At 39.8% G+C, this 23,810-nt stretch overlaps 1 long non-coding RNA gene across 1 annotated transcript; it reads right to left on the reverse strand.

Annotated features, from left to right (window-relative positions):
- Window positions 1-4,727: 4,727 nt before the first annotated feature.
- Window positions 4,728-6,249, reverse strand: LOC137045446 (uncharacterized). Its single transcript, XR_010898775.1, has 2 exons — window positions 6,197-6,249; window positions 4,728-5,022 (listed from the first exon to the last, which is right to left on the reverse strand). It is a non-coding gene; the product is annotated as an uncharacterized lncRNA (long non-coding RNA).
- Between the last annotated feature and the right edge of the window lie 17,561 nt (window positions 6,250-23,810).

Consider the following 23,810-nt stretch of genomic DNA (forward strand, 5'->3'; position numbering starts at 1 on the left):
TACTTGCTTCACAAAATTTCCATTCATGTCACCATCAGGCTAGAACCTGTAAAGTTTCGGTTGGTAGTCAGGCTTTGGTAATGAGACACTACAGCAGAGACGAGCTTTCCTAATTTTATAAAACGGGTCTTATGGAGAGGCAGCAAAATCTGAGGAGCTTCTCATTCCTCTCAGAATGAGCTACCACCTGAATTGCAATAGCCCCTACTGGCCTCACTAAAGCATCTTCCAATAAAAATGTAGGTTTTGCCAACAATGTCTACCTTTCTTGTCACATCCTGGATAGAGCTGTTTAGATTTGTTAGGTAGCCAGCGTCTGGCCATGGGATGTTTCAGCAGAAAAATGTGAAGCTTACAAAAAACAATCAACTTGTTTTCCAAAAAAAATTCCATTGATGTCACCGTCAGTCTAGAACCAGTAAAGCTTTGGTTGGTAGTCAGGCTTTGGTATTCAGACGCTACAGCAGAGATGAGGTTTCATATTTTTATAAAACGGGTCTTATGGAGGGGCAGCAAAATCTGAGGAGCTCATAAATCCTCTCAGAATGAGCTACCACCTGAATTGCAATAGCCCCTACTGTCTTCACATAAGCATCTTCCAATAAAAATGTAGGTTTTGCCAAAAATGTCTACCTTTCATGTCACATCCTGGCTAGAGCTGTTTAGATTTGGTTGGTAGCCAGCCTTTGGCCATGGGATGTTTCAGCAGAAAAATGTGAAGATTACAATAACAATCAAGTTTTTTTCCAAAAAAAAATTTCCATTCATGTCACCATCAGGCTAGAACCTGTAAAGTTTCGGTTGGTAGTCAGGCTTTGGTAATGAGACACTACAGCAGAGACGAGGTTTCTTAATTTTATAAAACGGGTCTTATGGAGGGGCAGCAAAATCTGAGGAGCTCCTAATTCCTCTCAGAATGAGCTACCACCTGAATTGCAATAGCCCCTACTGGTCTCACTTAAGCATCTTCCAATAAAAATGTAGGTTTTGCAAAAAAAGTCTCCCTTTCATTTCACATCCTGGCTAGAACTGTTTAGATTTTGTAGGTAGCCAGCTTTTGGCCATGGGATGTTTCAGCAGAAAAAGGTGAAGCTTACAATAACAATCAAGTTTTTTTCCAAAAAAAAAAATTCCATTCATGTCACCGTCAGGTTAGAACCAGTAAAGTTTCGGTTGGTAGTCAGGCTTTGATAATCAGACACTACAGCAGAGATGAGGTTTTCTAATTTTATAAAACGGGTCTTATGGAGGGGCAGCAAAATCTGAGGAGCTCCTAATTCCTCTCAGAATGAGCTACCACCTGAATTGCAATAGCCCCTACTGGCCTCACTAAAGCATCTTCCAATAAAAATGTAGGTTTTGCAAAAAAAGTCTCCCTTTCATTTCACATCCTGGCTAGAACTGTTTAGATTTGGTAGGTAGCCAGCCTTTGGCCATGGGATGTTTCAGCAGAAAAAGGTGAAGCTTACAATAACAATCAAGTTTTTTTCCAAAAAAAAAAATTCCATTCATGTCACCGTCAGGTTAGAACCAGTTAAGTTTTGGTTGGTAGTCAGGCTTTGATAATCAGACACTACAGCAGAGATGAGGTTTCCTAATTTTATAAAACGGGTCTTATGGAGGGGCAGCAAAATCTGAGGAGCTCATAAATCCTCTCAGAATGAGCTACCACCTGAATTGCAATAGCCCCTACTGGCTTCACATAAGCATCTTCCAATAAAAATGTAGGTTTTGCCAAAAATGTCTACCTTTCATGTCACATCCTGGCTAGAGCTGTTTAGATTTGGTTGGTAGCCAGCCTTTGGCCATGGGATGTTTCAGCAGAAAAATGTGAAGATTACAATAACAATCAAGTTTTTTTCCAAAAAAAAAATTCCATTCATGTCACCATCAGGCTAGAACCTGTAAAGTTTCGGTTGGTAGTCAGGCTTTGGTAAAGAGACACTACAGCAGAGACGAGGTTTCCTAATTTTATAAAACGGGTCTTATGGAGGGGCAGCAAAATCTGAGGAGCTCCTAATTCCTCTCAGAATGAGCTACCACCTGAATTGCAATAGCCCCTACTGGCCTCACTAAAGCATCTTCCAATAAAAATGTAGGTTTTGCCCAAAATGTCTACCTTTCTTGTCACATCCTGGATAGAGCTGTTTAGATTTGTTAGGTAGCCAGCCTCTGGCCATGGGGTGTTTCAGCAGAAAAAAGTGAAGCTTACAAAAAACAATCAAGTTTTTTTCCAAAAAAAATTTCCATTCATGTCACCGTCAGGCTAGAACCAGTAAAGTTTTGGTTGGTAGTCAGGCTTTGGCAATCAGACACCACAGCAGAGATGAGTTTTTCTATTTTTATAAAACGGGTCTAATGGAGGGGCAGCAAAATCTGAGGAGCTCCTAATTCCTCTCAGAATGAGCTGCCACCTGTATTGCAATAGCCCCTACTGGTCTCACTTAAGCATCTTCCAATAAAAATTTAGGTTTTGCAAAAAAAGTCTCCCTTTCATTTCACATCCTGGCTAGAACTGTTTAGATTTGGTAGGTAGCCAGCCTTTGGCCATGGGATGTTTCAGCAGAAAAAGGTGAAGCTTACAATAACAATCAAGTTTTTTTCCAAAAAAAAAAATTCCATTCATGTCACCGTCAGGTTAGAACCAGTAAAGTTTCGGTTGGTAGTCAGGCTTTGATAATCAGACACTACAGCAGAGATGAGGTTTCCTAATTTTATAAAACGGGTCTTATGGAGGGGCAGCAAAATCTGAGGAGCTCATAAATCCTCTCAGAATGAGCTACCACCTGAATTGCAATAGCCCCTACTGGCTTCACATAAGCATCTTCCAATAAAAATGTAGGTTTTGCCAAAAATGTCTACCTTTCATGTCACATCCTGGCTAGAGCTGTTTAGATTTGGTAGGTAGCCAGCCTTTGGCCATGGGATGTTTCAGCAGAAAAATGTGAAGATTACAATAACAATCAAGTTTTTTTCCAAAAAAAAATTTCCATTCATGTCACCATCAGGCTAGAACCTGTAAAGTTTCGGTTGGTAGTCAGGCTTTGGTAATGAGACACTACAGCAGAGACGAGCTTTCCTAATTTTATAAAACGGGTCTTATGGAGAGGCAGCAAAATCTGAGGAGCTTCTCATTCCTCTCAGAATGAGCTACCACCTGAATTGCAATAGCCCCTACTGGCCTCACTAAAGCATCTTCCAATAAAAATGTAGGTTTTGCCAACAATGTCTACCTTTCTTGTCACATCCTGGATAGAGCTGTTTAGATTTGTTAGGTAGCCAGCGTCTGGCCATGGGATGTTTCAGCAGAAAAATGTGAAGCTTACAAAAAACAATCAACTTGTTTTCCAAAAAAAATTCCATTGATGTCACCGTCAGTCTAGAACCAGTAAAGCTTTGGTTGGTAGTCAGGCTTTGGTATTCAGACGCTACAGCAGAGATGAGGTTTCATATTTTTATAAAACGGGTCTTATGGAGGGGCAGCAAAATCTGAGGAGCTCATAAATCCTCTCAGAATGAGCTACCACCTGAATTGCAATAGCCCCTACTGTCTTCACATAAGCATCTTCCAATAAAAATGTAGGTTTTGCCAAAAATGTCTACCTTTCATGTCACATCCTGGCTAGAGCTGTTTAGATTTGGTTGGTAGCCAGCCTTTGGCCATGGGATGTTTCAGCAGAAAAATGTGAAGATTACAATAACAATCAAGTTTTTTTCCAAAAAAAAAATTCCATTCATGTCACCATCAGGCTAGAACCTGTAAAGTTTCGGTTGGTAGTCAGGCTTTGGTAATGAGACACTACAGCAGAGACGAGGTTTCTTAATTTTATAAAACGGGTCTTATGGAGGGGCAGCAAAATCTGAGGAGCTCCTAATTCCTCTCAGAATGAGCTACCACCTGAATGAGATACCCCTCGCTGCAGACTGTAGCGCGCTGACGTCACGAATATACGTCACGAATATTACGTATTGCATATCTTTAAAACGCATGCGCAATAACGTGGTGACAGCGCATGTGTGTACTATTTGCGTTATGCGATGATGTCACATGTTTTGATTTCTTGTTTGACGTCCCACGTCTTTAAAATGCATGAGAAAACTTGACTTAATAGGTTAATAAAATGTTAAAAACGCTAAAGTAATAATAAAAAACAGCAAAACGGAGTACACATATCCTTGGTTTTGACCATGCCATCTGAGGTAAAACAATATAATTATAAAGAATTACAGAGTATACTCTGTAATGGCTGTGTATTTTATTTAAACTAAGTGTAGTTTAGATTACAACTCTTTATTGTCCACGCAGGTGGAAATTCATCTTTAGCCTCACAAAAATTATTAATTTGAATTCCCAATTCAATACAGCAAACACACGAAGAAACTTGCAAGAATTACATGCCCCATGCATTACAAACGTATAAACTAATTACGCTAAGACCATAAATAAGTAATATCACTAAATAAATAAATAAATAAACCACCCTTAGTAACATAATGTACATAGATCATTAATTGTATAAAATAATGGCAGATGGTATAAATGTGTTATTTTCACATTATGTTGTAGCCTACATTGTTCTTCTTTATTTTTGTGTATTATATTTTTTGGACAGTTTCTGTTGCTTTGACAATACGGCATGTAAAACATTTATGCCAATAAAGTAGTTTGATGTTAAACTGATTACATACAGTACATTTTCAGTGTCTATATCCCATATTATAACTCATAAGAGTGACAACTTTCTTTTATTTCAAAGCAAAGCAGACATCGCTTTTATCATTATAATTACAGAATTATGTACACATACAGATTATCATACACACATATACAAACATTCAACCCGAGCAATAGCCCTCATCCTCGTTATCTGGATGAAATCACCACAGGTCTCCCCATCCGCCATCAGGAGCAGACCCGGGTGGGCAGTCCTTCGATAGTGCAGAGCAAGCACAGTGTCAATGAGCAGGGCACCCGAAACTCTTGTTTGTGTTCTGTGGAAAATGCACACCAGTTCTAGACACCTAATTTAGATAAAATATAGAACAAACAATGTTGAATAATTTTGAAGAAAGGCATTAACATGGTACAGGGTCATACCAGGACAATATTTTAAAATGTATTATTGGAAGAAGTTAGACAAAGATATGCTTGAGTGTTATTAGCTTTGTCTGTAAAGTACCTAAGAGACTTATTTTATTAAGAATAAAAACAAGATAAAAAAATTCTCAAGACAAACTTTAGATTGAAAAAGCCTAGCCTGAAAGTTTGAAATAGTTTCAATAGCTATGAAGTTTGAAGATTCATTAGTTCAAAGTAGTTACAGTCTATCAGAAACAAAAACATGATAAATAGATAGACACAGACAGACATAACAGACAAACAATATATATATATTTTTGGCAAGACAAACATTACAGACAGACACATTACAGACTGGCATGACATGCAGGCAGACAGACATATTACAGACTGGCATGACATGCAGGCAGACAGACACATTACAGACTGGCATGACATGCAGGCAGACAGACACATTACAGACTGGCATGACATGCAGGCAGACAGACACATTACAGACTGGCATGACATGCAGGCAGACAGACACATTACAGACTGGCATGACATGCAGGCAGACAGACACATTACAGACTGGCATGACATGCAGGCAGACAGACACATTACAGACTGGCATGACATACAGACAGACACATTACAGACTGGCATGACATGCAGGCAGACAGACACATTACAGACTGGCATGACATGCAGGCAGACAGACACATTACAGACTGGCATGACATGCAGGCAGACAGACAGATATTTGATTTGTTTTCAACATAAATTCCCATAATTTTATTAATTCTTTTGAGACTCCAATTTACATTTGCATTCCATGTAAATGCATCTCTGTTTAAAGATGTTTAAATATCTATTTGGAAAAACAAGACAAAAATTAGGATTTTTATTTTATTTTTGCAATGCATGCAACAATCAATGACATGACTTCCTTAATTTAAGTCTTTCAGCTCTATTTTAAGACATCTTCAAAGCATTAATTTGTTTAGAGGCACACATGTTAAACATTAATAAATTAAACATTTATGACGCTCTATATGGCATCCCTAACAATTAAAGGCTGTTAACACAAACACACAATTGTTAAATACAACATAAATACACTGCTTATTGACTTACTGCCATGGAATCCATACCTTTCGAGCGAACGCTAACATCATCCTCAGGTGATTGAAGTTGAAAATGAATGTATGCGCATGCGCGAATACACAAAAGTGACATCATCGGCGCGCATGCGTATTTAATACCGACGAAACGTCACTTTGCGCATGCGCGCTAACACATTCGTGACGCAATATTCGTGACGTCACCGCGCTACAGTCTGCAGCGAGGAGTATTTGACCTGAATTGCAATAGCCCCTACTGGTCTCACTTAAGCATCTTCCAATAAAAATGTAGGTTTTGCAAAAAAAGTCTCCCTTTCATTTCACATCCTGGCTAGAACTGTTTAGATTTTGTAGGTAGCCAGCTTTTGGCCATGGGATGTTTCAGCAGAAAAAGGTGAAGCTTACAATAACAATCAAGTTTTTTTCCAAAAAAAAAAATTCCATTCATGTCACCGTCAGGTTAGAACCAGTAAAGTTTCGGTTGGTAGTCAGGTTTTGATAATCAGACACTACAGCAGAGATGAGGTTTTCTAATTTTATAAAACGGGTCTTATGGAGGGGCAGCAAAATCTGAGGAGCTCCTAATTCCTCTCAGAATGAGCTACCACCTGAATTGCAATAGCCCCTACTGGCCTCACTAAAGCATCTTCCAATAAAAATGTAGGTTTTGCAAAAAAAGTCTCCCTTTCATTTCACATCCTGGCTAGAACTGTTTAGATTTGGTAGGTAGCCAGCCTTTGGCCATGGGATGTTTCAGCAGAAAAAGGTGAAGCTTACAATAACAATCAAGTTTTTTTCCCAAAAAAATTTCCATTCATGTCACCGTCAGGCTAGAACCAGTAAAGTTTTGGTTGGTAGTCAGGCTTTGGCAATCAGACACCAAAGCAGAGATGAGTTTTTCTATTTTTATAAAACGGGTCTAATGGAGGGGCAGCAAAATCTGAGGAGCTCCTAATTCCTCTCAGAATGAGCTGCCACCTGTATTGCAATAGCCCCTACTGGTCTCACTTAAGCATCTTCCAATAAAAATTTAGGTTTTGCAAAAAAAGTCTCCCTTTCATTTCACATCCTGGCTAGAACTGTTTAGATTTGGTAGGTAGCCAGCCTTTGGCCATGGGATGTTTCAGCAGAAAAAGGTGAAGATTACAAAAAACAATCAACTTGTTTTCCAAAAAAAAATTCCATTGATGTCACCGTCAGTCTAGAACCAGTAAAGCTTTGGTTGGTAGTCAGGCTTTTGTATTCAGACGCTACAGCAGAGATGAGGTTTCATATTTTTATAAAACGGGTCTTATGGAGGGGCAGCAAAATCTGAGGAGCTCATAAATCCTCTCAGAATGAGCTACCACCTGAATTGCAATAGCCCCTATTGTCTTCACATAAGCATCTTCCAATAAAAATGTAGGTTTTGCCAAAAATGTCTACCTTTCATGTCACATCCTTGCTAGAGCTGTTTAGATTTGGTTGGTAGCCAGCCTTTGGCCATGGGATGTTTCAGCAGAAAAATTTGAAGATTACAATAACAATCAAGTTTTTTTCCAAAAAAAAATTTCCATTCATGTCACCATCAGGCTAGAACCTGTAAAGTTTCGGTTGGTAGTCAGGCTTTGGTAATGAGACACTACAGCAGAGACGAGGTTTCCTAATTTTATAAAACGGGTCTTATGGAGGGGCAGCAAAATCTGAGGAGCTCCTAATTCCTCTCAGAATGAGCTACCACCTGAATTGCAATAGCCCCTACTGGTCTCACTTAAGCATCTTCCAATAAAAATGTAGGTTTTGCAAAAAAAGTCTCCCTTTCATTTCACATCCTGGATAGAGCTGTTTAGATTTGTTAGGTAGCCAGCCTCTGGCCATGGGATGTTTCAGCAGAAAAATGTGAAGCTTACAAAAAACAATCAAGTTTTTTTCCAAAAAAAATTTCCATTCATGTCACTGTCAGGCTAGAACCAGTAAAGTTTTGGTTGGGAGTCAGGCTTTGGCAATCAGACACCACAGCAGAGATGAGTTTTCCTATTTTTATAAAACGGGTCTAATGGAGGGGCAGCAAAATCTGAGGAGCTCCTAATTCCTCTCAGAATGAGCTGCCACCTGTATTGCAATAGCCCCTACTGGTCTCACTTAAGCATCTTCCAATAAAAATGTAGGTTTTGCAAAAAAAGTCTCCGTTTCATTTCACATCCTGGCTAGAACTGTTTAGATTTGGTAGGTAGCCAGCCTTTGGCCATGGGATGTTTCAGCAGAAAAAGGTGAAGCTTACAATAACAATCAAGTTTTTTTCCAAAAAAAAAAATTCCATTCATGTCACCGTCAGGTTAGAACCAGTAAAGTTTCGGTTGGTAGTCAGGCTTTGATAATCAGACACTACAACAGAGATGAGGTTTCCTAATTTTATAAAACGGGTCTTATGGAGGGGCAGCAAAATCTGAGGAGCTCATAAATCCTCTCAGAATGAGCTACCACCTGAATTGCAATAGCCCCTACTGGCTTCACATAAGCATCTTCCAATAAAAATGTAGGTTTTGCCAAAAATGTCTACCTTTCATGTCACATCCTGGCTAGAGCTGTTTAGATTTGGTAGGTAGCCAGCCTTTGGCCATGGGATGTTTCAGCAGAAAAATGTGAAGATTACAATAACAATCAAGTTTTTTTCCAAAAAAAAATTTCCATTCATGTCACCATCAGGCTAGAACCTGTAAAGTTTCGGTTGGTAGTCAGGCTTTGGTAATGAGACACTACAGCAGAGACGAGCTTTCCTAATTTTATAAAACGGGTCTTATGGAGAGGCAGCAAAATCTGAGGAGCTCCTAATTCCTCTCAGAATGAGCTACCACCTGAATTCCAATAGCCCCTCCTGGCCTCACTAAAGCATCTTCCAATAAAAATGTAGGTTTTGCCAACAATGTCTACCTTTCTTGTCACATCCTGGATAGAGCTGTTTAGATTTGTTAGGTAGCCAGCGTCTGGCCATGGGATGTTTCAGCAGAAAAATGTGAAGCTTACAAAAAACAATCAACTTGTTTTCCAAAAACAAATTCCATTGATGTCACCGTCAGTCTAGAACCAGTAAAGCTTTGGTTGGTAGTCAGGCTTTGGTATTCAGACGCTACAGCAGAGATGAGGTTTCATATTTTTATAAAACGGGTCTTATGGAGGGGCAGCAAAATCTGAGGAGCTCATAAATCCTCTCAGAATGAGCTACCACCTGAATTGCAATAGCCCCTACTGTCTTCACATAAGCATCTTCCAATAAAAATGTAGGTTTTGCCAAAAATGTCTACCTTTCATGTCACATCCTGGCTAGAGCTGTTTAGATTTGGTTGGTAGCCAGCCTTTGGCCATGGGATGTTTCAGCAGAAAAATGTGAAGATTACAATAACAATCAAGTTTTTTTCCAAAAAAAAATTTCCATTCATGTCACCATCAGGCTAGAACCTGTAAAGTTTCGGTTGGTAGTCAGGCTTCGGTAATGAGACACTACAGCAGAGACAAGGTTTCTTAATTTTATAAAACGGGTCTTATGGAGGGGCAGCAAAATCTGAGGAGCTCCTAATTCCTCTCAGAATGAGCTACCACCTGAATTGCAATAGCCCCTACTGGTCTCACTTAAGCATCTTCCAATAAAAATGTAGGTTTTGCAAAAAAAGTCTCCCTTTCATTTCACATCCTGGCTAGAACTGTTTAGATTTGGTAGGTAGCCAGCTTTTGGCCATGGGATGTTTCAGCAGAAAAAGGTGAAGCTTACAATAACAATCAAGTTTTTTTCCAAAAAAAAAAAATTCCATTCATGTCACCGTCAGGTTAGAACCAGTAAAGTTTCGGTTGGTAGTCAGGCTTTGATAATCAGACACTACAGCAGAGATGAGGTTTTCTAATTTTATAAAACGGGTCTTATGGAGGGGCAGCAAAATCTGAGGAGCTCATAAATCCTCTCAGAATGAGCTACCACCTGAATTGCAATAGCCCCTACTTGCTTCACATAAGCATCTTCCAATAAAAATGTAGGTTTTGCCAAAAATGTCTACCTTTCATGTCACATCCTGGCTAGAGCTGTTTAGATTTGGTAGGTAGCCAGCCTTTGGCCATGGGATGTTTCAGCAGAAAAATGTGAAGATTACAATAACAATCAAGTTTTTTTCCAAAAAAAAAATTCCATTCATGTCACCATTAGGCTAGAACCTGTAAAGTTTCGGTTGGTAGTCAGGCTTTGGTAATGAGACACTACAGCAGAGAGGAGGTTTCCTAATTTTATAAAACGGGTCTTATGGAGGGGCAGCAAAATCTGAGGAGCTCCTAATTCCTCTCAGAATGAGCTACCACCTGTATTGCAATAGCCCCTACTGGTCTCACTTAAGCATCTTCCAATAAAAATTTAGGTTTTGCAAAAAAAGTCTCCCTTTCATTTCACATCCTGGCTAGAACTGTTTAGATTTGGTAGGTAGCCAGCCTTTGGCCATGGGATGTTTCAGCAGAAAAAGGTGAAGCTTACAATAACAATCAAGTTTTTTTCCAAAAAAAAAAATTCCATTCATGTCACCGTCAGGTTAGAACCAGTAAAGTTTCGGTTGGTAGTCAGGCTTTGATAATCAGACACTACAGCAGAGATGAGGTTTCCTAATTTTATAAAACGGGTCTTATGGAGGGGCAGCAAAATCTGAGGAGCTCATAAATCCTCTCAGAATGAGCTACCACCTGAATTGCAATAGCCCCTACTGGCTTCACATAAGCATCTTCCAATAAAAATGTAGGTTTTGCCAAAAATGTCTACCTTTCATGTCACATCCTGGCTAGAGCTGTTTAGATTTGGTAGGTAGCCAGCCTTTGGCCATGGGATGTTTCAGCAGAAAAATGTGAAGATTACAATAACAATCAAGTTTTTTTCCAAAAAAAAATTTCCATTCATGTCACCATCAGGCTAGAACCTGTAAAGTTTCGGTTGGTAGTCAGACTTTGGTAATGAGACACTACAGCAGAGACGAGCTTTCCTAATTTTATAAAACGGGTCTTATGGAGAGGCAGCAAAATCTGAGGAGCTTCTCATTCCTCTCAGAATGAGCTACCACCTGAATTGCAATAGCCCCTACTGGCCTCACTAAAGCATCTTCCAATAAAAATGTAGGTTTTGCCAACAATGTCTACCTTTCTTGTCACATCCTGGATAGAGCTGTTTAGATTTGTTAGGTAGCCAGCGTCTGGCCATGGGATGTTTCAGCAGAAAAATGTGAAGCTTACAAAAAACAATCAACTTGTTTTCCAAAAAAAATTCCATTGATGTCACCGTCAGTCTAGAACCAGTAAAGCTTTGGTTGGTAGTCAGGCTTTGGTATTCAGACGCTACAGCAGAGATGAGGTTTCATATTTTTATAAAACGGGTCTTATGGAGGGGCAGCAAAATCTGAGGAGCTCATAAATCCTCTCAGAATGAGCTACCACCTGAATTGCAATAGCCCCTACTGTCTTCACATAAGCATCTTCCAATAAAAATGTAGGTTTTGCCAAAAATGTCTACCTTTCATGTCACATCCTGGCTAGAGCTGTTTAGATTTGGTTGGTAGCCAGCCTTTGGCCATGGGATGTATGTTTCAGCAGAAAAATGTGAAGATTACAATAACAATCAAGTTTTTTTCCAAAAAAAAAATTCCATTCATGTCACCATCAGGCTAGAACCTGTAAAGTTTCGGTTGGTAGTCAGGCTTTGGTAATGAGACACTACAGCAGAGACGAGGTTTCTTAATTTTATAAAACGGGTCTTATGGAGGGGCAGCAAAATCTGAGGAGCTCCTAATTCCTCTCAGAATGAGCTACCACCTGAATTGCAATAGCCCCTACTGGTCTCACTTAAGCATCTTCCAATAAAAATGTAGGTTTTGCAAAAAAAGTCTCCCTTTCATTTCACATCCTGGCTAGAACTGTTTAGATTTTGTAGGTAGCCAGCTTTTGGCCATGGGATGTTTCAGCAGAAAAAGGTGAAGCTTACAATAACAATCAAGTTTTTTTCCAAAAAAAAAAATTCCATTCATGTCACCGTCAGGTTAGAACCAGTAAAGTTTCGGTTGGTAGTCAGGCTTTGATAATCAGACACTACAGCAGAGATGAGGTTTTCTAATTTTATAAAACGGGTCTTATGGAGGGGCAGAAAAATCTGAGGAGCTCCTAATTCCTCTCAGAATGAGCTACCACCTGAATTGCAATAGCCCCTACTGGCCTCACTAAAGCATCTTCCAATAAAAATGTAGGTTTTGCAAAAAAAGTCTCCCTTTCATTTCACATCCTGGCTAGAACTGTTTAGATTTGGTAGGTAGCCAGCCTTTGGCCATGGGATGTTTCAGCAGAAAAAGGTGAAGCTTACAATAACAATCAAGTTTTTTTCCAAAAAAAAAAATTCCATTCATGTCACCGTCAGGTTAGAACCAGTTAAGTTTTGGTTGGTAGTCAGGCTTTGATAATCAGACACTACAGCAGAGATGAGGTTTCCTAATTTTATAAAACGGGTCTTATGGAGGGGCAGCAAAATCTGAGGAGCTCATAAATCCTCTCAGAATGAGCTACCACCTGAATTGCAATAGCCCCTACTGGCTTCACATAAGCATCTTCCAATAAAAATGTAGGTTTTGCCAAAAATGTCTACCTTTCATGTCACATCCTGGCTAGAGCTGTTTAGATTTGGTTGGTAGCCAGCCTTTGGCCATGGGATGTTTCAGCAGAAAAATGTGAAGATTACAATAACAATCAAGTTTTTTTCCAAAAAAAAAATTCCATTCATGTCACCATCAGGCTAGAACCTGTAAAGTTTCGGTTGGTAGTCAGGCTTTGGTAAAGAGACACTACAGCAGAGACGAGGTTTCCTAATTTTATAAAACGGGTCTTATGGAGGGGCAGCAAAATCTGAGGAGCTCCTAATTCCTCTCAGAATGAGCTACCACCTGAATTGCAATAGCCCCTACTGGCCTCACTAAAGCATCTTCCAATAAAAATGTAGGTTTTGCCCAAAATGTCTACCTTTCTTGTCACATCCTGGATAGAGCTGTTTAGATTTGTTAGGTAGCCAGCCTCTGGCCATGGGATGTTTCAGCAGAAAAATGTGAAGCTTACAAAAAACAATCAAGTTTTTTTCCAAAAAAAATTTCCATTCATGTCACCGTCAGGCTAGAACCAGTAAAGTTTTGGTTGGTAGTCAGGCTTTGGCAATCAGACACCACAGCAGAGATGAGTTTTTCTATTTTTATAAAACGGGTCTAATGGAGGGGCAGCAAAATCTGAGGAGCTCCTAATTCCTCTCAGAATGAGCTGCCACCTGTATTGCAATAGCCCCTACTGGTCTCACTTAAGCATCTTCCAATAAAAATTTAGGTTTTGCAAAAAAAGTCTCCCTTTCATTTCACATCCTGGCTAGAACTGTTTAGATTTGGTAGGTAGCCAGCCTTTGGCCATGGGATGTTTCAGCAGAAAAAGGTGAAGCTTACAATAACAATCAAGTTTTTTTCCAAAATAAAAAATTTCCATTCATGTCACCGTCAGGTTAGAACCAGTAAAGTTTCGGTTGGTAGTCAGGCTTTGATAATCAGACACTACAGCAGAGATGAGGTTTCCTAATTTTATAAAACGGGTCTTATGGAGGGGCAGCAAAATCTGAGGAGCTCATAAATCCTCTCAGAATGAGCTACCACCTGAATTGCAATAGCCCCTACTGGCTTCACATAAGCATCTTCCAATAAAAATGTAGGTTTTGCCAAAAATGTCTACCTTTCATGTCACATCCTGGCTAGAGCTGTTTAGATTTGGTAGGTAGCCAGCCTTTGGCCATGGGATGTTTCAGCAGAAAAATGTGAAGATTACAATAACAATCAAGTTTTTTTCCAAAAAAAAATTTCCATTCATGTCACCATCAGGCTAGAACCTGTAAAGTTTCGGTTGGTAGTCAGGCTTTGGTAATGAGACACTACAGCAGAGACGAGCTTTCCTAATTTTATAAAACGGGTCTTATGGAGAGGCAGCAAAATCTGAGGAGCTTCTCATTCCTCTCAGAATGAGCTACCACCTGAATTGCAATAGCCCCTACTGGCCTCACTAAAGCATCTTCCAATAAAAATGTAGGTTTTGCCAACAATGTCTACCTTTCTTGTCACATCCTGGATAGAGCTGTTTAGATTTGTTAGGTAGCCAGCGTCTGGCCATGGGATGTTTCAGCAGAAAAATGTGAAGCTTACAAAAAACAATCAACTTGTTTTCCAAAAACAAATTCCATTGATGTCACCGTCAGTCTAGAACCAGTAAAGCTTTGGTTGGTAGTCAGGCTTTGGTATTCAGACGCTACAGCAGAGATGAGGTTTCATATTTTTATAAAACGGGTCTTATGGAGGGGCAGCAAAATCTGAGGAGCTCATAAATCCTCTCAGAATGAGCTACCACCTGAATTGCAATAGCCCCTACTGTCTTCACATAAGCATCTTCCAATAAAAATGTAGGTTTTGCCAAAAATGTCTACCTTTCATGTCACATCCTGGCTAGAGCTGTTTAGATTTGGTTGGTAGCCAGCCTTTGGCCATGGGATGTTTCAGCAGAAAAATGTGAAGATTACAATAACAATCAAGTTTTTTTCCAAAAAAAAATTTCCATTCATGTCACCATCAGGCTAGAACCTGTAAAGTTTCGGTTGGTAGTCAGGCTTTGGTAATGAGACACTACAGCAGAGACGAGGTTTCTTAATTTTATAAAACGGGTCTTATGGAGGGGCAGCAAAATCTGAGGAGCTCCTAATTCCTCTCAGAATGAGCTACCACCTGAATTGCAATAGCCCCTACTGGTCTCACTTAAGCATCTTCCAATAAAAATGTAGGTTTTGCAAAAAAAGTCTCCCTTTCATTTCACATCCTGGCTAGAACTGTTTAGATTTGGTAGGTAGCCAGCTTTTGGCCATGGGATGTTTCAGCAGAAAAAGGTGAAGCTTACAATAACAATCAAGTTTTTTTCCAAAAAAAAAAAATTCCATTCATGTCACCGTCAGGTTAGAACCAGTAAAGTTTCGGTTGGTAGTCAGGCTTTGATAATCAGACACTACAGCAGAGATGAGGTTTTCTAATTTTATAAAACGGGTCTTATGGAGGGGCAGCAAAATCTGAGGAGCTCCTAATTCCTCTCAGAATGAGCTACCACCTGAATTGCAATAGCCCCTACTGGCCTCACTAAAGCACCTTCCAATAAAAATGTAGGTTTTGCAAAAAAAGTCTCCCTTTCATTTCACATCCTGGCTAGAACTGTTTAGATTTGGTAGGTAGCCAGCCTTTGGCCATGGGATGTTTCAGCAGAAAAAGGTGAAGCTTACAATAACAATCAAGTTTTTTTCCAAAAAAAAAAATTCCATTCATGTCACCGTCAGGTTAGTACCAGTTAAGTTTCGGTTGGTAGTCAGGCTTTGATAATCAGACACTACAGCAGAGATGAGGTTTCCTAATTTTATAAAACGGGTCTTATGGAGGGGCAGCAAAATCTGAGGAGCTCATAAATCCTCTCAGAATGAGCTACCACCTGAATTGCAATAGCCCCTACTGGCTTCACATAAGCATCTTCCAATAAAAATGTAGGTTTTGCCAAAAATGTCTACCTTTCATGTCACATCCTGGCTAGAGCTGTTTAGATTTGGTTGGTAGCCAGCCTTTGGCCATGGGATGTTTCAGCAGAAAAATGTGAAGATTACAATAACAATCAAGTTTTTTTCCAAAAAAAAAATTCCATTCATGTCACCATCAGGCTAGAACCTGTAAAGTTTCGGTTGGTAGTCAGGCTTTGGTAATGAGACACTACAGCAGAGACGAGGTTTCCTAATTTTATAAAACGGGTCTTATGGAGGGGCAGCAAAATCTGAGGAGCTCCTAATTCCTCTCAGAATGAGCTACCACCTGAATTGCAATAGCCCCTACTGTCCTCACTAAAGCATCTTCCAATAAAAATGTAGGTTTTGCCCAAAATGTCTACCTTTCTTGTCACATCCTGGATAGAGCTGTTTAGATTTGTTAGGTAGCCAGCCTCTGGCCATGGGATGTTTCAGCAGAAAAATGTGAAGCTTACAAAAAACAATCAAGTTTTTTTCCAAAAAAAATGTCAATTCATGTCACCGTCAGGCTAGAACCAGTAAAGTTTTGGTTGGGAGTCAGGCTTTGGCAATCAGACACCACAGCAGAGATGAGTTTTCCTATTTTTATAAAACGGGTCTAATGGAGGGGCAGCAAAATCTGAGGAGCTCCTAATTCCTCTCAGAATGAGCTGCCACCTGTATTGCAATAGCCCCTACTGGTCTCACTTAAGCATCTTCCAATAAAAATGTAGGTTTTGCAAAAAAAGTCTCCGTTTCATTTCACATCCTGGCTAGAACTGTTTAGATTTGGTAGGTAGCCAGCCTTTGGCCATGGGATGTTTCAGCAGAAAAAGGTGAAGCTTACAATTGTAGCGACTCAGGCGAATCAAACACACAATCGCCAGTTACATTTAACAAATATGTTGTGAAAGCTGTGTGCTGGGTGGCAGACCTTTCCCCAACACAACAGAGGGAGATTCTTCGTCACCCTGGAAACCATCTGATAAGATGTTTTATGGCCCCCAAAAGAATTTGGCCACATGAAGTTTCAGACACAAAGAGTTTAAGACACAGAGCTTTTGCCTCAAATTATAGACAAACCATCTATAAATGAACATGCACCCCAGGACATTATATGTAAACACATAACTGTCTTGTAAAATGTTTATTCTGTATGGTATTTTGCATCTTTTTGTCTGTGTCTTAACAAAGTACTAGTTCAGATAACCTCATATATGTCATGTCTCCTATCAAATTAATGCTCACTTCACGACTTACACTTCCATGTATATCACTTATTCAGAAAATGCAGTGTGTGTTTGTTGCATTAATTATAGTATGAAGACTCAGAGACCCACTGAGGCGAACTTTCAAACAAAGAGCTATAAAATCTGCTGAGGAATTTCCCGCCGGGAAATCCCAACACTCTCATTGGTTAAGTCTAACCCTGGAGGGTGGGACTACGGCCAGACCATAAAAGGAGGACCTCGGATGCCCTCCCTCGCTCTTACTCTCTTCTCTTCTCCGAAAATCTCTTGCTCTTACGTCTCCAACTCTCTCCCTGTGGGAGCCAACCCCCACGGTGGCTGGCACTTAAGCCATGCCACCAAGGCAGGCCCTCCAAGCAGGCCTCATCTCTTCCAAAAATCTTCTCTTCTACAATCCGATCTTCAACCACACGGAGCATCCCTAAAAGCAACCAGCCGCTCCCTCCCGACCTCGGAGAAAGCCACCGAACACGCAGGAACATACGCACACAAGCGAGAAGCCAAAACGAAACCAAAAAGAATGCAAGTATTCTTATTCGTACTGCTGTAAAGAGGGTGTGTTATTTTCCCGTTGGGATAAATTAACTCCTTGAAAGGTCGTATGTGATGAACTGAAAGAAAGCTGTTTCTCACCTCTAATGCTTTGTACCATCTTTGTCTCTCTCTCTCCCTTTCTCTTTGTCTCTCTCTCTCTTTTATCTCTCTCTAACTTCAGTCTATTCATTATTCTCTTTTATGTATTCTTTCGTTAATATCTATATTTCTACTATCTTGATGCCTATTTAGTATGTACTTTCTGTGTGAATTGTAGTGTTATTTTTAGTCTGTGTTTATTAAACCTCCAAAGGACATTTAATGAGTTGAATCTGTTATTCTGCCACATACACAAAGTCAATGAAACTTGCGATCTAAACGTTACCTAACTGCTTATGCTACTATGTTAGTAAAGTAAACTGTATGACCATTTGAAATATTGAACTTGTCCTGATCAGTAAAGTTAATGTTTCTTATGCGCTCGTAAAGCAGTAATCCCTTATTGAGAATTAATTTGAAAAGTCTATAACTAATTTGCAGGACAAACTTAGTAGGATAATTTCAAGCAATGTCATAAAGGGTTACTTGTATTTAATTAAACAATTTTCCCTATCGGAAAATCTTAATACGTAATGAACAACTGGCAAATTATATTCATAAATTTATGAATATTGAATATTAAATCCCTTTTGAGTTAATTATTCCCCGAGACATTAAACTCATAAGTCATTGTTGTTATACAATAACAATCAAGTTTTTTTCCAAAAAAAAAAATTCCATTCATGTCACCGTCAGGTTAGAACCAGTTAAGTTTCGGTTGGTAGTCAGGCTTTGATAATCAGACACTACAGCAGAGATGAGGTTTTCTAATTTTATAAAACGGGTCTTATGGAGGGGCAGCAAAATCTGAGGAGCTCATAAATCCTCTCAGAATGAGCTACCACCTGAATTGCAATAGCCCCTACTGGCCTCACTAAAGCATCTTCCAATAAAAATGTAGGTTTTGCCAACAATGTCTACCTTTCTTGTCACATCCTGGATAGAGCTGTTTAGATTTGTTAGGTAGCCAGCGTCTGGCCATGGGATGTTTCAGCAGAAAAATGTGAAGCTTACAAAAAACAATCAACTTGTTTTCCAAAAAAAAATTCCATTGATGTCACCGTCAGGCTAGAACCAGTAAAGTTTCGGTTGGTAGTCAGGCTTTGGTATTCAGACGCTACAGCAGAGATGAGGTTTCATATTTTTATAAAACGGGTCTTATGGAGGGGCAGCAAAATCTGAGGAGCTCATAAATCCTCTCAGAATGAGCTACCACCTGAATTGCAATAGCCCCTACTTGCTTCACATAAGCATCTTCCAAAAAAAATGTAGGTTTTGCCAAAAATGTCTACCTTTCATGTCACATCCTGGCTAGAGCTGTTTAGATTTGGTAGGTAGCCAGCCTTTGGCCATGGGATGTTTCAGCAGAAAAATGTGAAGATTACAATAACAATCAAGTTTTTTTCCAAAAAAAAAATTCCATTCATGTCACCATCAGGCTAGAACCTGTAAAGTTTCGGTTGGTAGTCAGGCTTTGGTAATGAGACACTACAGCAGAGACGAGGTTTCCTAATTTTATAAAACGGGTCTTATGGAGGGGCAGCAAAATCTGAGGAGCTCCTAATTCCTCTCAGAATGAGCTACCACCTGTATTGCAATAGCCCCTACTGGTCTCACTTAAGCATCTTCCAATAAAAATTTAGGTTTTGCAAAAAAAGTCTCCCTTTCATTTCACATCCTGGCTAGAACTGTTTAGATTTGGTAGGTAGCCAGCCTTTGGCCATGGGATGTTTCAGCAGAAAAAGGTGAAGCTTACAATAACAATCAAGTTTTTTTCCAAAAAAAAAAATTCCATTCATGTCACCGTCAGGTTAGAACCAGTAAAGTTTCGGTTGGTAGTCAGGCTTTGATAATCAGACACTACAGCAGAGATGAGGTTTCCTAATTTTATAAAACCGGTCTTATGGAGGGGCAGCAAAATCTGAGGAGCTCATAAATCCTCTCAGAATGAGCTACCACCTGAATTGCAATAGCCCCTACTGGCTTCACATAAGCATCTTCCAATAAAAATTTAGGTTTTGCCAAAAATGTCTACCTTTCATGTCACATCCTGGCTAGAGCTGTTTAGATTTGGTAGGTAGCCAGCCTTTGGCCATGGGATGTTTCAGCAGAAAAATGTGAAGATTACAATAACAATCAAGTTTTTTTCCAAAAAAAAATTCCATTCATGTCACCGTCAGGCTAGAACCAGTAAAGTTTTGGTTGGTAGTCAGGCTTTGGCAATCAGACACCACAGCAGAGATGAGTTTTTCTATTTTTATAAAACGGGTCTAATGGAGGGGCAGCAAAATCTGAGGAGCTCCTAATTCCTCTCAGAATGAGCTGCCACCTGTATTGCAATAGCCCCTACTGGTCTCACTTAAGCATCTTCCAATAAAAATTTAGGTTTTGCAAAAAAAAGTCTCCCTTTCATTTCACATCCTGGCTAGAACTGTTTAGATTTGGTAGGTAGCCAGCCTTTGGCCATGGGATGTTTCAGCAGAAAAAGGTGAAGCTTACAATAACAATCAAGTTTTTTTCCAAAAAAAAAAAATCCATTCATGTCACCATCAGGTTAGAACCAGTAAAGTTTCGGTTGGTAGTCAGGCTTTGATAATCAGACACTACAGCAGAGATGAGCTTTCCTAATTTTATAAAATGGGTCTTATGGAGGGGCAGCAAAATCTGAGGAGCTCATAAATCCTCTCAGAATGAGCTACCACCTGAATTGCAATAGCCCCTACTGGCTTCACATAAGCATCTTCCAAAAAAAATGTAGGTTTTGCCAAAAATGTCTACCTTTCATGTCACATCCTGGCTAGAGCTGTTTAGATTTGGTAGGTAGCCAGCCTTTGGCCATGGGATGTTTCAGCAGAAAAATGTGAAGATTACAATAACAATCAAGTTTTTTTCCAAAAAAAAATTTCCATTCATGTCACCATCAGGCTAGAACCTGTAAAGTTTCGGTTGGTAGTCAGGCTTTGGTAATGAGACACTACAGCAGAGACGAGGTTTCCTAATTTTATAAAACGGGTCTTATGGAGGGGCAGCAAAATCTGAGGAGCTCCTAATTCCTCTCAGAATGAGCTACCACCTGAATTGCAATAGCCCCTACTGGCCTCACTAAAGCATCTTCCAATAAAAATGTAGGTTTTGCCAACAATGTCTACCTTTCTTGTCACATCCTGGATAGAGCTGTTTAGATTTGTTAGGTAGCCAGCGTCTGGCCATGGGATGTTACAGCAGAAAAATGTGAAGCTTACAAAAAACAATCAACTTGTTTTCCAAAAAAAAATTCCATTGATGTCACCGTCAGGCTAGAACCAGTAAAGCTTCAGTTGGTAGTCAGGCTTTGGTATTCAGACGCTACAGCAGAGATGAGGTTTCATATTTTTATAAAATGGGTCTTATGGAGGGGCAGCAAAATCTGAGGAGCTCATAAATCCTCTCAGAATGAGCTACCACCTGAATTGCAATAGCCCCTACTGGCTTCACATAAGCATCTTCCAATAAAAATGTAGGTTTTGCCAAAAATGTCTACCTTTCATGTCACATCCTGGCTAGAGCTGTTTAGATTTGGTAGGTAGCCAGCCTTTGGCCATGGGATGTTTCAGCAGAAAAATGTGAAGATTACAATAACAATCAAGTTTTTTTCCAAAAAAAAATTTCCATTCATGTCACCATCAGGCTAGAACCTGCAAAGTTTCGGTTGGTAGTCAGGCTTTGGTAATGAGACACTACAGCAGAGACGAGGTTTCCTAATTTTATAAAACGGGTCTTATGGAGGGGCAGCAAAATCTGAGGAGCTCCTAATTCCTCTCAGAATGAGCTACCACCTGAATTGCAATAGCCCCTACTGGCCTCACTAAAGCATCTTCCAATAAAAATGTAGGTTTTGCCAACAATGTCTACCTTTCTTGTCACATCCTGGATAGAGCTGTTTAGATTTGTTAGGTAGCCAGCGTCTGGCCATGGGATGTTTCAGCAGAAAAATGTGAAGCTTACAAAAAACAATCAACTTGTTTTCCAAAAAAAAATTCCATTGATGTCATCATCAGGCTAGAACCAGTAAAGCTTCGGTTGGTAGCCAGGCTTTGGTATTCAGACACTACAGCAGAGACGAGATTTCCTAATTTTATAAAACGGGTCTTATGGAGGGGCAGCAAAATCTGAGGAGCTCCTAATTCCTCTCAGAATGAGCTGCCACCTGTATTGCAATAGCCCCTACTGGTCTCACTTACGCATCTTCCAATAAAAATGTAGGTTTTGCAAAAAAAAGTCTCCCTTTCATTTCACATCCTGGCTAGAACTGTTTAGATTTGGTAGGTAGCCAGCCTTTGGCCATGGGATGTTTCAGCAGAAAAAGGTGAAGCTTACAATAACAATCAAGTTTTTTTCCAAAAAAAAATTCCATTCATGTCACCGTCAGGTTAGAACCAGTAAAGTTTCGGTTGGTAGTCAGGCTTTGATAATCAGACACTACAGCAGAGATGAGGTTTCCTAACTTTATAAAACGGGTCTTATGGAGGGGCAGCAAAATCTGAGGAGCTCATAAATCCTCTCGGAATGAGCAATCACCTGAATTGCAATAGCCCCTACTGGCTTCACATAAGCATCTTCCAATAAAAATGTAGGTTTTGCCAAAAATGTCTACCTTTCATGTCACATCCTGGCTAGAGCTGTTTAGATTTGGTAGGTAGCCAGCCTTTGGCCATTGGATGTTTCAGCAGAAAAATGTGAAGATTACAATAACAATCAAGTTTTTTTCCAAAAAAAAATTTCCATTCATGTCACCATCAGGCTAGAACCTGTAAAGTTTCGGTTGGTAGTCAGGCTTTGGTAATGAGACACTACAGCAGAGACGAGGTTTCCTAATTTTATAAAACGGGTCTTATGGAGGGGCAGCAAAATCTGAGGAGCTCCTAATTCCTCTCAGAATTAGCTACCACCTGAATTGCAATAGCCCCTACTGGCCTCACTAAAGCATTTTCCAATAAAAATGTAGGTTTTGCCAACAATGTCTACCTTTCTTGTCACATCCTGGATAGAGCTGTTTAGATTTGTTAGGTAGCCAGCGTCTGGCCATGGGATGTTTCAGCAGAAAAATGTGAAGCTTACAAAAAACAATCAACTTGTTTTCCAAAAAAAAATTCCATTGATGTCATCATCAGGCTAGAACCAGTAAAGCTTCGGTTGGTAGCCAGGCTTTGGTATTCAGACACTACAGCAGAGACGAGATTTCCTAATTTTATAAAACGGGTCTTATGGAGGGGCAGCAAAATCTGAGGAGCTCCTAATTCCTCTCAGAATGAGCTGCCACCTGTATTGCAATAGCCCCTACTGGTCTCAGTTAAGCATCTTCCAATAAAAATGTAGGTTTTGCAAAAAAAAGTCTCCCTTTCATTTCACATCCTGGCTAGAACTGTTTAGATTTGGTAGGTAGCCAGCCTTTGGCCATGGGATGTTTCAGCAGAAAAAGGTGAAGCTTACAATAACAATCAAGTTTTTTTCCAAAAAAAAAAATTCCATTCATGTCACCGTCAGGTTAGAACCAGTAAAGTTTCGGTTGGTAGTCAGGCTTTGATAATCAGACACTACAGCAGAGATGAGGTTTCCTAACTTTATAAAACGGGTCTTATGGAGGGGCAGCAAAATCTGAGGAGCTCATAAATCCTCTCAGAATGAGCTACCACCTGAATTGCAATAGCCCCTACTGGCTTCACATAAGCATCTTCCAATAAAAATGTAGGTTTTGCCAAAAATGTCTACCTTTCATGTCACATCCTGGCTAGAGCTGTTTAGATTTGGTAGGTAGCCAGCCTTTGGCCATTGGATGTTTCAGCAGAAAAATGTGAAGATTACAATAACAATCAAGTTTTTTTCCAAAAAAAAATTTCCATTCATGTCACCATCAGGCTAGAACCTGTAAAGTTTCGGTTGGTAGTCAGGCTTTGGTAATGAGACACTACAGCAGAGACGAGGTTTTCTAATTTTATAAAACGGGTCTTATGGAGGGGCAGCAAAATCTGAGGAGCTCCTAATTCCTCTCAGAATGAGCTACCACCTGAATTGCAATAGCCCCTACTGGCCTCACTAAAGCATCTTCCAATAAAAATGTAGGTTTTGCCAACAATGTCTACCTTTCTTGTCACATCCTGGATAGAGCTGTTTAGATT

The sequence above is a fragment of the Pseudorasbora parva genome, chromosome 17, assembly GCF_024679245.1.
Source record: "Pseudorasbora parva isolate DD20220531a chromosome 17, ASM2467924v1, whole genome shotgun sequence".
NCBI lineage: Eukaryota > Metazoa > Chordata > Actinopteri > Cypriniformes > Gobionidae > Pseudorasbora > Pseudorasbora parva.